Source organism: Lissotriton vulgaris, chromosome 8, assembly GCF_964263255.1.
Source record: "Lissotriton vulgaris chromosome 8, aLisVul1.2, whole genome shotgun sequence".
NCBI lineage: Eukaryota > Metazoa > Chordata > Amphibia > Caudata > Salamandridae > Lissotriton > Lissotriton vulgaris.
In genome coordinates, this window is record NC_141696.1 from 466649612 (window position 1) to 466664520 (window position 14909).

The 14909-nt window shown below is 49.9% G+C and overlaps 1 protein-coding gene across 2 annotated transcripts in view; it reads right to left on the reverse strand.

Annotated features, from left to right (window-relative positions):
* Nucleotides 1–14909, reverse strand: part of LOC147697186 (granulocyte-macrophage colony-stimulating factor receptor subunit alpha-like) — a 328625-nt gene that overhangs the window by 250802 nt on the left and 62914 nt on the right. The gene's annotated exons all lie outside the window — the stretch shown is intronic.

A 14909-nucleotide genomic window follows, 5' to 3' on the forward strand; every position in this document is an offset into this window, starting at 1 on the left:
CTGCCTTTTTTTAATGATTGTTTATGTACTGGAAGGGGGACCTTCCTGCACATAAACAATCATAGGCAATTTGCTGTTTCTATGTGTGCTGCACAAGGCAAAAAACATGAAAACAGCAAAAACGAGGAGAAATAAAGCATTACTCCTTGTTTCGCCTAATTAAGACCAGGTTTTTCCTGGCCTTCATTTTGGTGCTGCCCTTGTCAGTAGGAGGTAGAGTCAAAACTAATGGGTGTTGCAGTGGAATGCCCACCACAACACCCATTGCCCTCCCCTTTCACGCTAAATACAGCGTGAAAGGGTGCCTTATTTACAAGGCAGCATTAAGCCTCGTTAAGTGGATTAACGCTGCCTTGTAAATAATGCAAAGCTGCTATCACCACCACTACGTCACTAAAAGTGACGTTTTGGTGTTGATGGGGGCTTGTAAATATGCCCCTTGGTGGCAAATATATAATAGTTTAATAAGGCAACAGGCACCCTGTTGGCGGTAAGGGGGCCTAGTCCGCGGACTCTGAGGGGCACTGAAAAAGGCAGAAACAAGACAGTTGTTTCGCAGAATGTGAAGCTGTCTGTGCTTCTCCAGCCTGCCCAGTGCATTGAGTCTCCTAAGGCCAGCTCCTAAAATGTTGTATGTACAACCAGAGACAAGGCCCAACCAGTGCTACAAAATTCTTCTTGGAACATGAAGTGTTTAAATTCAGGTGGCTCTTATCCAGTGCTTTATTTGAGCCACTGCTTCCAGTGCTCTGCACCAGCATTTAATTGTCTGCTCCAGCACTTATACCAGTGTGCCACATGGTGGCGATGTTTGTCTAATTTAGTGTTGTGCAGAACAAAAGCTGATTATTAATTCATTCTACATTTAAAATAATTCATACCTGCCTACCAAGGCATTCTTATAGCGCTGTGGCCATGAAATAGTCTGAATTGTCATGCTTGTAGGAGTGTGATGTTTAGTAGTTATGTTGGTACTGTAATTGGCAGTGCTGGCAGGGGCAATGAATAGTGCAAGATGCATTGGTCTCCTAACGAGGGCCCTGGCACTTACGTTTTTTAAGCACTGCTCTTATTTAGCTTCCAGTCTCCTCAATGCTACAGCAGGAATGCCACTGTGCTGTATATTCAAAATTGCCATGCCAGCACTTGCATACCACAGTGGCATAATGTAAAAACAACAAGGGATTAAAGCTGAGAAGATACAAAGATGGCTGATGGTTTTGTTAAAGCTCCGGTGGCTGTTGGAGGGGGTGGGATTATGTTTGGCTGTGAGAAACCCTGCAGTTACTGGCAGCAGAATGTTGTACGTTGTACTTTTACAGGATCTGTTTTCATCATCACTTGATTGTTCTTTCATTTTTACTTCTTCTTGAAGGAGTGAGGAGGTAGGCTGAGTAAGAGGAGAAGGAGTGAAGAGGGAGTAGGAGGGGTGCGCAGTGCAAGGGCGTAACACAGGCCCCCACAGCCTCCACGGTGTGGGGGGTCCCCAAGCTCCAGGGGGCCCCCTCAGCACAGCACTCTGGCTGTAGAGCTCCTGATTGAGCCAGGAGGGGGGCCCTCCACGTGCCTTGCAGGGATGCCCCCTCAAGTTTTGTTATGTCAGTGGAGCAGTGTAGAGTGCCATTAGGCCTCTACTATGCAATGTATCCCACATTCACCCAGGAGGCCGGGCTCGATCGAATGGTATAAATAAAGGGCAGAGGATCACTCGTGGTTCTTCGGCGAGACCAGTACCAAGTATCTGTGTGCACTGCTGTGAAGCATGGTTGTTCTAGGCCCATACAGTACATACGAAGAGTTGACTTTGGCCCTTTGCAAGCAGGAGGAGGGGGAGTACGGAGGAGTAAGGAAGAATAGTGTGGGAGATAGGGGGAGCGAGAATGAGGAGTATGGAGGATGCGCAAAGAGGGACATCGAGGACGATAAGGGATGATGAAGAATCATAACGTCCTGAAAAGGACGCTTTTTGGGAGGTAAGAAAGGGGGGCAAGCAGCACCGACAACCATTTGTGTGTGTAAAAGGCCGCTTTATTGAAACAGGTGCACATTACACTTTATTAAAAACTCGCACTTTGCCTTACAAAACTAAAACTTCTCTAAACATCGAATTACCTGACCCCTTGACATTTCCTCCTCCCACCCCTACGATCCCCACATGATAAAAAACCACCCTGCAACATACAATACATAACTCCCAATACATTAAACAATACACAATCTTATCACATAACATTAGAACTCCTACCCTCCCAAGACCTAAAATCCTATCTGCCTTCCTGCAACTGTAACTAACGACCCTCTAATGTAAACTTCCAAACTGCTTAACCTTTCCCCGCTCCTGTTCACCAACTCCCCAAACTTAACGATTAACTACCAAACTCCAGCCAAACTTGGCCAACTTGGCCAACTTCAAAAGCAACTCCGCCACCCAGGAAAAGGCGGAAGGGTAGGTGATTACACCGCCTCCCCATTTTCCTCTCCCCCGCCCCCATTAACAGTCGCCCCGATGCCTCTCACCCATGGTTCCTCACTCCAGAAGCACACCCAACAACCTGGACAAAACCTCCCGTAATTCTAAAAGATAAAGGTCCATGCCCAAGCGGGAAAGGTGAACCCAGTACCCCGAAACAACTTCGGCGCATCGTACCTAATGTCCTGTTGCCAAACCTGTGAAAACCCCAAGTGCCTACAAAAATGAACCATCTCCACATTGATCTTCCTCCACCGCCTGAGGCTTAACCGCCCCTCTCCAGACCCTCCGCAGAACACACTCGGTCCAGACCACCGTACACCCAGATCACCGCCTCCTAATTTCCTCCAAGTCCTTTTTCATGGCCCTCATCAAGACCAACCCCGTCTCCTGAACCATATGATTCTCACCCAAATAGAGAACCAACACATCAGGACACCTACCTGCTACCAACAAACCGTTAAACGTGCCCACCAGCTCTTTCCAAAGCATACCCCCTCTCCCAAACGGACCCTAAAAACAGCAGGATTAAACCCCACATTTTCCCCAAAATAACTATCCCGGGCTTGCACCTGAGCCCGCTTGACAAATGAGTGGCCCACTATCCACGCGAGGGGACCAGCCACGGAACCTGAAACGAGAAACAAGAGTAAGTACACAGGCCACAAAAACAACCACACTCTTATTGGTCAGGCTCGCCACGCAGATATCGCCTGTAACAATCGGACGACCACCTCCCCAAGCGCATGATGTCCCCTTGTCCCCACCCCTGCCTGTGTGCCTCCGACGTGCACCAATGCGAAATGAGTGTGTGCCGTAATTCTTCCCATCCACCCCGGGCAAAGCCAACGTTTTCCGCAACACTGCCAACAGCTGCGATCCTGTCACCCCCCGCCCATCCGCGAGCCGAAAGACCAACCCCTCCGCTGGTTCCCTCACCTGCCATTTCAACCACCACCGTACAGGGCACACCTCCTCCAAGGCCACCTTCCCCAACAATACCCACCTGCCAACACTCCTCTGGTCTGTCTTAGACTTCCGCAACCAAAGGCGCTCCTCCTCCCCCTCAAAAACCACGTCCGACCACCTTAACCCAGCACCCTTTCTCGACCGCAGCAGCTTAGACACCCAAAAGGCCCCCGCGAACATCCACCCCATTAAGGTAGTGAACAAGCAAGCCACCCCCACATCCCTGCAAACCAAAGGCAATGCTCTACCACCCTCCCCAACAAGGCCCACGACAAGGGTAGCCAAATCTGACCCCACTTCCCACACTCCTGGGCCCAACTTTTCAGCATCCGCGACCCGAGCTCGCCTGCGGACGGTGCATAGCCCCGCACGAGTTTGCCCATGAAGGCAATACATGCCAGCTTGCCTGCTATTGTGATCCGCGTGAGACCTTTGCAGATGAGCGACAGGATAAACTGTATAACATTCTCCTGTCTCTCCTGCCCTGGAGCCCGCCAATGCGCCCCGGACGCCACAAACTCCCCCCATGCAGACACATACGTTGTCCTCGTCGACTCCGCCAAAGACCCTAGAACCAGCTGCAACATCCTGTGTTGCCTACGTACCACAGCTGCGGAGGCATGCATGTCGTGTCTCGATCCGCGTCCTTGGCTAACCCACAGAATCTCCCCCACTGCGAACGAGACAAAGCATCCGCTATGTCATTATTGATCCCATGTGAAAAGAAATGTCATAGTGCAGGCAACCCAACACAAACACCCGCAACAGTTTCAGCACCTGCTCATCTCTGGCAGACTGGCGATTTACCACCTGCACCACCGCCATGTTATCCACATGAAAGGTCACACGTCTGTGGGCCAATACCTCCCCCCACAGCGAGACCGCCACCACCAGAGGGAAAAACTCCAAGGACGCGATGCTCCTCCCTTCCCCCGCCCACTCCGGGGGCCACTTCTCCACACACCACCGCCCCTGCCAGTAGAGCCCAAAACCATCACTCCCTGCCACGTCCGAAGAAATCTGTACATCCCATACCAGGTCATCCCCCCCTCTGCATGGGGACCCCGTTAAAATTCTGCAGAAAAAACTGCCACATCTGTAGGTCTTTGCGAATGCCCACAGACAGCCTCACGTGGTGATGTGGAGGCCTCCGCCCCGCCAAGGCCCTACCCAACCTCCTACAAAACGTCCGACCTACTCACACCACTCTACAAGCAAAATTGAGGTGCCCCAACAGCACCTGTATCTCCAAAACCGTGACTTTGTGCCTTGCCAACATGACCTCCAGCAGACCCAACATCTGCTGTTTCTTCTCCACTGGTAAACAGGCCTTCATGGTCCCCGAGTCCACCTCTATGCCCAAGAATGACAGCGCCCCACTGTCTTCTCCGGTGCCAAGGGCACGCCCAAGTCCTCCTTTGATCTCCTGAAACCTATCCAGCGCAACCTGGCAGTCCATGGAGTCTGAGGCTCGACCAAGAAAAAGTCATCCAAGTAGTGAGTTACTCCTTGGTGACCCGTCCATTCCGTGAAAAACCATTGCAGGAACGTACTGAAACACTCAAAAAGTGCGCAAGATATCGAGCAGCCCATCGGCAATGCCTTATCCACCTACCAGCGGCCGTTAAACTGGATCCCTAGTAGGCCCCAATCGCCTGGGTGGACCGGAAGCAGCCTGAAAGCCGACTTGATATCGCACTTTGCCATTTTTGCCTCTGTGCCCGCGGCCACCACCAAGACCATGGCAGCGTCAACCGACGAGTAAGACACAGAGGTCTCCCGCTCATCAATGTAATCATTTACCGAGCCACCTTCAGGCCACGACAAATGTTGAATAAGGCGATACTGCCCTGTCTCCTTCTTTGGTACTACTCCAATGGGGGACACAATCAAATCCTCCAACGGCCAGTCCTCAAAGGGCCCCGCCATGCGACCCTCACTGACTTCTTTATCCAGTTTGCCCTGCACCACCTCCGGGTGCTCCATGGCAGACCTCAAATTGTCGGTCTATCTCTGAAGCCGTGGCCCCTCATAGCCCAAACAAAGTCCTTCCAAAAACCAGGTCCGTAACCGATCAGTGGCCCCTCTGTCCGTGTAACCCTGCAGGGCCGCTACCAAGCGATCCACCTTAAGTGGAGTACGAGCCCTTTGGCCCAGACCCCTTACCCCCTCTACCACCTCCAGATTGCTGGGTGATCCCTGCTCGAACTCCCCAAGCCTGCCCTTGTTGACCCCCTTTGTGCTGCCCAGAGGCACCCCAACATCGAACCAAGGGGTGGCCGTACTTACCGCAACCTGAACATTCATGCCTAAACCGGCAGTGTTCCTTAGCGCCCACCCCTTTATTGTAGTCCCAACAGGACCCCACAGACCCCGACTGAGTTTTAGCCCCTGCCCCCACCCCTCCGCGGGTGGGGCGGCCCTGAAAGGACTGGTAAATAATGGGCAACCTGCTTAATGTAAAGATGGTCTTACCTGACCCAGCCAGCCCCATGGTGTGCCACCATAAATCGGAATGGAGCTCGACCCATTTCGCCTCGGGGTCCTACACCATCTGAGCCCTGAACTCTTTGTCGTACTGGGCCCACGCATACCCACCCCCGTGATCTGGACCTTCCTAATAACGTCCATGTACTTAAACATGGACACCGACCGCTCGGGGAATTTTTCGCAATAAACGCTGGCGAAAATTAAAATGGCCGCCGTCCAATTTTAGATCGTGAGAGGCACCTTCGGCCTCTTCTTGAGTTCATATTCCTCCTTTGAACTCTCCTTCGCCCTCACCTCCCAGTGCAACAGCTTCAGCAACTCCACATACTCCCCCTTCCAGATGCATTCCTTAGTATTACCTTATGGGGTCGCACACTGCTAACACACCAGCGGGATCGCCCCTAAGGACCATGGTACTTGTAGTTCCGTTTTCTGCGATGCATCTTCTTTCGAATTCTCGCGTATCTTCAAAATCTTCGCATCCCTGTACACGTGTTTCGGGGTTTTTACCCCTCATCAGCAGGGATTAGGCTATTTTCTGGGGTTGGTGCGTGGCTGCCAAATATTACCAGGTATAGTACCACACAAAGACGCGCAGGTGCGGGGTCCCGAGCTCGTCAGCTCACGGCTCCAAGGAGCATAAACATTCACTTATGGGGTCGCACACTGCTAACACACCAGCGGGATCGCCCCTAAGGACCATGGTACTTGTAGTTCCGTTTTCTGCGATGCATCTTCTTTCAAATTCTCGCGTATCTTCAAAATATTCACCATCCCTGTACACGTGTTTCGGGGTTTTTACCCCTCATCAGCAGGGATTAGGCTATCTTCTGGGGTTGCTGCGTGGCTGCCAAATATTACCAGGTATAGTACCACACAAAGGCACGCAGGTGCGGGGTCCCGAGCTCGTCAGCTCACGGCTCCAAGGAGCATAAACATTCACTTATGGGGTCACACACTGCTAACACACCAGCGGGATCGCCCCTAAGGACCATGGTACTTGTAGTTCCGTTTTCTGCGATGCATCTTCTTTCGAATTCTCGCGTATCTTCAAAATATTCACCATCCCTGTACACGTGTTTCGGGGTTTTTACCCCTCATCAGCAGGGATTAGGCTATCTTCTGGGGTTGCTGCGTGGCTGCCAAATATTACCAGGTATAGTACCACACAAAGGCGCGCAGGTGCGGGGTCCCGAGCTCGTCAGCTCACGGCTCCAAGGAGCATAAACATTCACTTATGGGGTCGCACACTGCTAACACACCAGCGGGATCCCCCCTAAGGACCATGGTACTTGTAGTTCTGTTTTCTGAGATGCATCTTCTTTCGAATTCTCGCGTATCTTCAAAATCTTCGCCATCCCTGTACACGTGTTTCGGGGTTTTTACCCCTCATCAGCAGGGATTAGGCTATCTTCTTGGGTTGCTGCGTGGCTGCCAAATATTACCAGGTATAGTACCACACAAAGGCGCGCAGGTGCGGGGTCCCGAGCTCGTCAGCTCACGGCTCCAAAGAGCATAAACATTCACTTTTGGGGTCGCACACTGCTAACACACCAGTGGGATCGCCCCTAAGGACCGTGGTACTCGTAGTTCCGTTTTCTGCGATGCATCTTCTTTCGAATTCTCGCGTATCTTCAAAATCTTTGCCATACCTGTACACGTGTTTCGGGGTTTTTACCCCTCATCAGCAGGGATTAGGCTATTTTCTGGGGTTGCTGCGAGGCTGCCAAATATTACCAGGTATAGTACCACACAAAGGCGCGCAGGTGCGGGGTCCCGAGCTCGTCAGCTCACGGCTCCAAGGGGCATAAACATTCACTTATGGGGTCGCACACTGCTAACACACCAGCGGGATCGCCCCTAAGGATCATGGTACTTGTAGTTCCGTTTTCTGCGATGCATCTTCTTTCTCCCTCAATTCTTCTTCTTCCAAGCTATCCTCATCCTCAATTAACTGCACCCGGCCGTTCACATAACTCCGCCCGGCCAGCACCGCCGCCTGCACCCTGCCTGAAAAAGCAAACACATCCTGCACCCCTCCTAAACCCGTAAAAACATCTGATGCGGTGCTCCTCTTCCGGCAGTGCCCCCCAAGCCGTAGTGGCCCTGTGGGTGGAGGGGTCGGTTAGCCCGCCATGGGACTACTTCTGCCGGCCGCAACCGGATCCCCCACCGGTGCCGGGCACACCGCGGGAGGCTCAGCCCTCCCTTCACCTTGGCGCCGAGAGGACGTCCCTAGCCCTGCCAAGTCCGGAACCCCGCGGCATACGTCCTCCTGAAAAAGAAACAGTAGGTCTGGTGTGCTTGGTCCCTCAAACTGAACCTCCCCACCGCCTCCGCAACGGCCCCCCACCAACAGCCCACCTACCGCCCACGCTCCCCCAACCTCCACCTGACCCCCCACCTCACCCCCGCCCTCCTCTTCATCGCTCCAAACCAACCCCCCAACGCCTGCCCCACCCTCATCAGAAGACACCCCCCAACACCCCAAACCCACCCTCCCGTGCCCCTCCCACCCCTTCTCCCCTGACCCCGGAATTCCCTCCCCACCACGAGGGGCCTGCCACCTCACCGCCTCGATGCACCTCGCCCCCAGTCGATCCCCGTGCCTCCTGTACCCACTCCTCCCAGGTTAATGTTATGTTAATGTTATGTTAAAAGGGACTTTTATAGCGCAACGGCTACTCCAAAGGAGTGTCCCAGGTGTCAAAAACATCCAACCCCTCCCACTCCCTCCCCCTATCCTCGGACTCTAACAGCAAAGGGGACATCCCCCCAACCTCTGCACGCTCACCTCCCCTTCCCCCAGTCACCCCTCTTAATTCTTCCCCCTGCCGCCCCCTCTGCAACCCATCCCGCTCTCCTGTGTCCAAATCTTCCCCCCATCCATCTGTGGCCAACTGAGGCCACACCCTTCACTCCCCCACTCTTCCCCTCCCCGGGCCCCCGGCCTCCCTCTTGCCCTGTCCTGCATTACCCTGCTCTGGGGGGGATGGGCTCTCCTTCCTCTTCCCATGCCCTCTAGGCCCTTCGCCACCTGTCACATCTTGACCCTTCCCCCCTCTCCCCCTCCGGAGTCCTCTGCTCACTATCCCCCTGCCGGGCTCCCGCCCGCTTCCTCGCGGCCGCCCCCTTATCACCGGGGTGGCCTGAAACCACAGACTCTTTCCACGGTGGGCCTCCCCTCCCCCGCCGCACGGCCTTGCTAGGGACCCCCAGCCTCTCGCTCCGAAGCTTGTGGGGTCTGCCACAGCCCCCCACGCCCCGCCCCCCGCATTCTGACCGCCCCTGAAGTACCAGGGCGGTCATCTTCCATTTGGCTCAGCTGCGAAGAGCTGCCGATGGCGCTCCCCTCCCGCCTGCTACCCGGCCTCCTTCCTGCCGTACCTCCTCTGCCTGCCGCCGACAGCGCTCCTCGGCCGCACCTCCTTCCCGCCTACCACCCGGCCCCCTTCATCGGTCAAATCCAAAACCAGGGCCACGCCCCCGCCATCCGCGCGGCCCTGGTCCCTCACCTGCACACGCATCGTATTGCGTGGCGGCGAACAGGCCAAAACGGCCGCCGCCATGCCAGCAGACGCGCTCCTCACCGGGCACGCTGGGCTCTGAGGGCTCACCAACAAATCCATCCGCCCTGCTTCACTAAGCAGGCGGATGGCTTCAAGCACTCTCACGTCGTCGCAGGCCATCACGAAAAAACCACTTGCCAACGCTGAACCAACGAGCAACAAAATGCCACCAGCCTCGCCAGAAAAACCTGACTACAGCGCTCCCAGCCACCAGGTCACCAGAACCTAAAATGGTGACTGGGACAGCGCTGACCCCCTAGAAATAGCCTTGTGCTACATTTTCAAATTGGGCTGCCTTTGGGCTACACCCGAGGCAGCCCAATGCAGCAAAATGGCTGCTCCCTGCTTGCCCCCCTCCCCCTCCCAAATCTGCCCGGGGGCAGACCTTGCGATGCTCGGGTGCCCCCAAACCCCCCATGTGGGGTCTCTCTGAAATGTTAAGCCCATCCACCCCCAACAATGGAAAGGTAAAGTTGGGCTAACATTTTTAAGTTAAAGGGCCCACGTCACAGCTACAGTAAAATGCTATTTTCGAGAAAGAATACTGTGGAGATAACCTGTACGGAAAGAAATAGGTTAGAAAATGCAGCTTTTGTCCCATTTTAAGGGAAGCACTTACAAACTCAATAGGTCCAATATGGAGGCTGGTGTAAGAAAACTTGCCAGGGCTGCATTTGAGTTTCAATCTGGGTCTGTGTGCAGGTTTTTGGGTGGCATTGGGAGGCTGAGGTATGCAGCAGCTGTACTTTGGTTGAAGCCAGGGCAGAAATGCTGCAAGCGACAGCAGCCGCCTTGCCCATCCAAAGCCCAAACATTGAAATGGCCCAGGCACCCCCCTCTTCTGAGGCAGCCAGCCAGCAGGAAACGGTAAGAGCTGCTGGAGGAAATGAAAAAAGACGATAACCTGCATATCTGTTGATGTTCTTGCAGTGAGCTGAGAATGCAGCACTTCCAGTCATAAATGATAGACATAGCACAAGAAGGTAATGGTTTTCTGACAGTGATGTGGAAAGAATGCACTTGAACTTAGGTGGAAATGATGGAATTTGGCCTTACCTTGATGTTGCAATTATCTGGCAAATAATCTACATGGTAATCTGGTAGGGCCTCCTTTGCAATTATACTCTGATGTGCTACGTGTACACCTTACTATTGCCATTTTAACACCCATGTAAAGAAATAAGCAACAGAAAGGTGACCATCAACCTTTGCAAAGTGCCTCTCACTGTGCGGCATGAAGAGTTACCACGTTTTTAGCAACTTTTGATCCGTTTGAGCTAGAAATAACATTTTTTTCTGAAATCTGCAGAATGTGCAGTACACGATAGACTATGTGGCAAATGCAGCAAATCAATAATTATGTGGAAAACGCCGCAGTTGCAAAATTGCATAATTGCAGTGGCCCTGACTATTAGAGATCACTGGACCGTGCTTTACTGGGGAATAATTGTGTTAAAAGGCTTTGGATATTTTAGTATTTGGAGACCATCATGATACAAAACAGGAAAACAGTATTAGTTGAGATCTGCATATGCATTATGCAAATCGGTATTGAGGTGCAATGCACTACCTCGCTAGACGTCTCTGTGGTGGGATAACTTCTCAAGTTGCAGGCCGGGACAGATGTCCAGTATAAGAGCTTTGTAAATGTCACCAGGCTGTGTTAGCAGTACGTGGGCCAGCCAACATTTGATTGTTGTGCACAGATTTATTATGGTTCGACCTTGGCTCAGGGGGCTTCGTCTAAACATATTTGACTATGCATGTTGAAACTTCAACTGGACTTTTATAGACTGCAATTTGACCTTGCAAGAGTATGAGGGGGTATTCGGAGAATGTAGTTGGGTATTCGAAGATGTTCCTGGACATCATAGCAGTGGCGGCTCCTCTGCTATGGCGGAGGAGCGCCTTCCCGTCAGCAGCCAAAAAGATGAAAAATAAAACAATAATAAACGCTTTCATTTTGTCTGACCGGAGCTGAGGCTTGGGGGGGGAGGGGCAGAGATAACAGGCTGGTGGAGGAGTGTTTTACACTGTAATCAGTGCGCATGATGGTTTGGCCGACCGTCTCAGGAAGGCCAATCTGTCATGCGCACTTAAGCTCTCTCCAACCCCAGCTGCGTTGCTGGATTGAAGAGATCAGGCACAGGCTTCCAGTTTACCTGGGAGAACAAATCTGTACTGGTGTAGGGCCCTAGGCCCTCATGGATACATAATCATGACACAGACACTATTAGTTACCGGGAAGAACTGGCCCAGGGCACTTGCGCCCGGACCCTTTTTTTGTCAGGGTCACATGTCCTGTGATGCCTGTGCTGGATGGGTGTGGGCTGGGGTGTAAGCCAGCTCTCGGGGAGGGGCTAGTAGCATAACTACTAGACCAGTGAACAGCAGGTCACTACAAAAATCACGGCGCTCAGGCCAATCAAATGCATGGAAGCAGCATCAGGATTGGCCACAGGGGATTCTGGGAGCCTGTGCCTGCAGTGCACAGAGCCAGATTGGAGCGTTGGACCGAGATCAGAGCGTGAATGCAGATAAGTTCATTATTTTTTATTTTGTTGTCCTTCCCCAGTTGCCCCCTCCCTTTGCCCAGATACTGGACACGCTACTGCATCATAGGATCTGCATGTGCATATGATTGTCAAGACTTTGATGATTTAACTCTGTATGTCAGTACTGTGTCCCTTATGATATATGCACTTGGGTAGGTGTTTGATGTGACCCTTGAATATCATTCTAGCACTCCAGTTAACATATATTTTGGAACTTAACTATATTTTTGTTTGTCTTGGTGACCTTTCGTGAATGTAGTGTAGTTTCAAATATTGTGAGTTTCCCTCAGTGGTGCCACATCTTGTGATATAATCAAGGTATAAAGTAACATGATGTAAATTCCCATGATGCTAAAGGAGTTAAAGTTTGCATAACATCACGCCCAGTGATGTCCCTGGATTCTCAAAGTGCGTGACTTGCCATTTCTGCTAGCTCTGAGACTCTGCACAACATTTAATGCACAAAAATGTTTTAATTTTCGACTGTGTTTTGATAGTTCATAAGACAAAAAGCGAGACGTACTATATTTCCCTTATAAGACATCCATAAAAATAAAAAATAAAATAAAAGCAATACAATAAAATATCGACTAGCTGACCAGCATGTGGAAATAACCCAATGATGTGTGGGGTCATCTGATCTCACCCCACAGTGTTGCAAAGGTTTCACACTCCTCTCACAATAGTTTTTAAAACCTTTCGATTTTAATAAATAAAACTTAAGTGCAAAGTAAATACATCATTTCTTGGGTTCATTCAAAGTCCTCCTAACTCCTGGTTAAGATTGATGTAATGAACATCCCTCTGACACCTTGTATGTTCTTAAGCAGGCGAACACCGACAGAGTACATTGCCTTTTTCAAGCAGTTATTTAGGGAACAAGTTCTCATGAAACCTACAGTTTTTGTTAAAACCGGTGGCTGCTGTTCTATAGAAAATGTTTATAAAATGATTTTATTTTAGCAGTAATAAAGAGGATTTGTTTTCATTCCAAAATACTGTACCGGTTTGAAAATGCAGTACAATGTATAATGTATCTTTTCACTTAGATGAATAATGTCATTCCCCGCATAAGTATAACAGCAGACACTGTACTGATTGACATTTTTTTAAGAAATGAAATTGGTCTGCAAATTAACTTTTTGTTTGCAAAAAGAAGGAAATAGTCTAGTACAGGCTTTTCCAATGAGTAGCTTTTAAGCTACTGGTAGTTCTCCAGCTACCCAGTAGCTCCCCCGTGTGTAGCCCAGCCAATTACATTAGAAGCTTTTGCTTGGTTGAATTGTTATATGTATGCCAAAATTGAAAAATGTGTATTTGAGAGGAAAATGTGTGCGTTTTCAGAACTTGTGAGCTGATGTTTGTGGAAACCTAATACTAATATTAATATGGTGGCAGGACATTCCAGCTATGGCTTTTATCCATTATCCACATAGAGGAATACCACTTTGGCAAAGCATTTTTTACATTACTGCTTTGAACCATACCAGCTGCACTCGCACTGCTGGTAATCTTGCATATGGAGGCCTCTAATGTAAACTTGTCTGATGTGGTCAGTATTAAAACTCTAATAATATTATTAGCTCAGGATGATTTTAATTGAACATGAGTAGCTCTTATTACAGAAAAGGTTGGAGACCCCTGATTTAGTTCAAACATCTTTTCAGTTGTATCAACAAACATGTTTTCAATGCAAGTCTTCCAGCTCTTAGCTGTAGCTAACCAACTTGAAATTATCAGCGGGCCAGCAGGAACATGGATAAAGGTATTTGTAGCACAAACACCGATGTTGTGTTGAGGAAAGAACTGAAGAAGCTCCCCATAATACGTAAAATATATCACAGGGAATTAACAGTGAACTTCACGTGTTGATAGTATCTTTGTAATTTTGACCCTGTACTGCATTCCATGCGTTTCAGCTAGGTTTGAGTTATAAAAATACCCCATATACACTTACATGCATACATCATGTCAGGAGTTTGAATAGCTACAGTAATGTATCAATACAGAACACATGAATGAACAAAAACACATATAACTTGGGGCCTGACTTAAGATGGGTCCTCCATCACAAACGGGACAGATATCTATGCACTTGTACTAAGGCAGGCAGTATATTTCCCACATATGTGATGGAGTACCTGTCCACCAAACTCTAAATCAGGCCTGTGATCACAGATAGCATAAAGAAGTAAAACTCTGCTTTCAAATATAAGAAGCTTAAACTAATAGCTAGTAATATTTAATAATTCTTAAAGGATTTTCAATTTATTTAGGTCCTCTAAAGCAACCTCAATAAAGTGCTAAAACGACATCAGAATTATTACATTGCTAATATAATAAAATAAAATATTGATAACAATAATACATATTGTAAATACGTCATTTCTGTACAGCAGATTTGAAATTGTAAATTATACAATCTAGATAAACTTGCATGAGAAGCATTACGGAAGTGCTTCTGCTCACAAGAATTACGGTTTGGCCTGCCCAAGGCGGCCGGCTAAATCATCATCCGCACTTAAGTGCACATTACACTACTCCTCCTCTCACACCCTGTGACACAGCCCAGCCCGCCCTGCCCTAACCTGGTTCGGGCACCATAGAGAAAAACAAAATGATAATAGCGTTACCTTTTTAACGTTGCGTTATTATCATTTTATTTTTATTTTTACACTCAGTGGAGGAGCCGCCGTTGAATTGTGTTTCCCAGGGAGGAACACTACTTTCTGGGAGTCTAAACATCATTGTCTTGCCATTAGACCTACAGGCTGAGTAACTTTATTAAATTACTCAACTGGTAGCAGGGGCGGCTGGTGTAATTTGAAAGTGGTAAGGCATAAGCAGAACGAATCA